Below are 2,509 nucleotides of genomic sequence, written 5' to 3'. Positions count from 1 at the left end.
AGGTGAGACAGTGTGGGCACGGAACTATGCCACCACTGGCCCTGCCTGGCTCCCTGGAAAGGTGGACCACGTCACCGGACCGGTCTCCTATGCAGTGACCTTGGAGGGTGGACATCTCCTGAGGTGACACATCGACCAACTCCGTGGTCGCCTGCCTGCCGGGGAGCCAAGGTCAGAGGCTCCAGATCCGGACAACGTAAGTCCCCGTGAGCCTGACACAGAACAGGGTTTCGTGGAGCCCGCTTCGGCCCAGCAGGAGGAGACCCCCGACCGCGCAGCTGAACCCAGGTCTCCCGGGGCCGCCATCCCAGATGTCTCCAGCTCTGCAGCCGCGGAACCACCAACCGAGTCGGAACGCCCAGTCCCCTCGGAGCTCCGACGCTCGACACGAGATCGCCGCCCTCCGGCATATCTCCAGGATTATGTCACCTGATAGCGGGAACTATGGGGGGAGGGGTGTTGTGTCCTAGGCTCAAATGGGAGAACTGTTACTTTTGGAGGGAACTGTTACTTTTGGAGGGAAGCTGAACAAGCCAAAGCTTGTACTCCACACCAGGGTTCCAGAGAAGGCCTAAGCGTGCCCAATCAGGGGAAGGATTGAAACATAAGTAGCCAATCAACATCCAGGCTCATACTGTACCCTGATAGGCCCTTAGGGCCCTGTAAATAGTCAATCCATGTAGATAGTTAAGGACCAATCAGAAGGGGGCAAGAATTGTATAAAGGAGCGGGAGGTTTGAATAGAGCTCAGTCTGTGTTTGTGTTCCTGAAGTAAAGCTTGCTGAAATCACTCTCCGACTCTGGTCTCTTACTGCGTCGACCCCAGTACTTTACACTAGGGTGGCCATAATATCTGCAGGCCAGCCAGGGACACCTTGAGGGGGGGGGGATGAATGTGTGTGTGCGCGCGCGAAGCGTGCGCCCGCCGGAAACAGGAAGTGACGTCAATTCCGGTGACGTCATGCCACTGCCGGAAACAGGAAGTGACATCACTTCCCGTGACATCGTTTTCCCTGTGCCACCTGCCGGAAGCAGGAAGTGACATCACTTCCTGTGACATCATTTCCCCCAAATGCCACTGCCGGAAACAGGAAGTAAAATGAGTACCCAGCTTGCTGGGGGGAAAGTGTAGATGACCGGGGAAGGCAATGACAAACCACCACCTAAAAAGGTCTGCCGTGAAAACGTGAAAGCAGCGTCACCCCAGGGTCAAAAACGACTGGTGCTTGCACAGGGGACCTTTCCTTTCCATTGGTAATAACGGCTAGGAGCACCTTCATTGGAGGCTCATAGAATAAGACCCCCTGGTCCAATCTTTTTGAAACTTGAAGGGTGTTTTGAGGAGAGACACCAGATGGTATGCTGAAAATGTGGTGCCTCTATCTCAAAAAACAGCCCCCCAGAGCCCCAGACACCCGACAATTCTCCATTATACCCTATATCAATTCTCCATTACACCCTATGGGAATCAATCTCCATAGGGAATCATGGAGAGCCCAGCAGACATTTCCCTCTTCCCCTCTGCTTTCTGATGACCCTGAAGTGGGGAGAGGGCCTCCAAACTGGGGGATCCCTTGCCCCCAACCTGGGGATTGGCAACCCTATCCCCTCAGGCTGCTTTCACGGCCAGCGGCTGGCCAATCTCGACTCTCGTCCGGCTTTCCTCCCTGCCGCGCTCCCCCCACAGGCGCTCCTCCGATCCTGAGGAAAGAGCAAAAGCAGCCCTCCCTCCCAGCAGAGAGACATGCTTTGCAATCCATTAAGAGAATACTGGCACATTCAGAGTTTCTGTAGTAATTCATTCTGCCCGCATTCTATTACATCCTATGAATGCAACAACTCCTAGTCATTGATCCCAGTACTAATATTATTGGTCATTTCAGGAACGTTATTTGTGGGCAGTGTAAAACTTTTACTCACTTTATCTTCCACCCTCAAATAACTATTACAAAAACAACCTAGATTCTCCTTTCCTAAAACTAAGAAGTATTTCCTGATGCCACCCTGCCACCCCAGATCTGAGGACTCTCACATGCCTCTATTAAAAGATGCTCAGAAGTACTTTCCACAACTTCCAATGGCAAACAGAAAAGGATTTCACACACACACACACACAAAAAAGATTGCCTTTAAAACACTATAACTCTTTTTTGGGTTTTGCTGTAAGTTCTATGGAACTAGACCCTCTTTTTTGTAAGCTCTTGGAGGATTGGCTACATCAGGGGGTGAGGCCTAATATGCAAAGGAGCTCCGACTAGAATTCCACCTCTGAATAATACCCATCTTGATAGACCAAAGGTCAGTATAAGACAGCTAGAAAGCAGTATAAGCAGCTAGAAAGCGGCTTTGGCTTGGCATGCAGAAGGTCCCAGGTTCAACCCTGGCATCTCTAGTTAAAAGGATCATGTCATGTGAAGACCTCCACTTGAAACCCTGGAGAGCCAATGCTAGCTTGAGCAGACAATACCCATCTCGCTAGACAAAAGGTCAGTCTACAGCAGACTGGAAG

The sequence above is a fragment of the Heteronotia binoei genome, chromosome 5, assembly GCF_032191835.1.
Source record: "Heteronotia binoei isolate CCM8104 ecotype False Entrance Well chromosome 5, APGP_CSIRO_Hbin_v1, whole genome shotgun sequence".
NCBI classification, from domain to species: domain Eukaryota; kingdom Metazoa; phylum Chordata; class Lepidosauria; order Squamata; family Gekkonidae; genus Heteronotia; species Heteronotia binoei.
Note: the sequence above shows the minus strand (reverse complement) of the source record.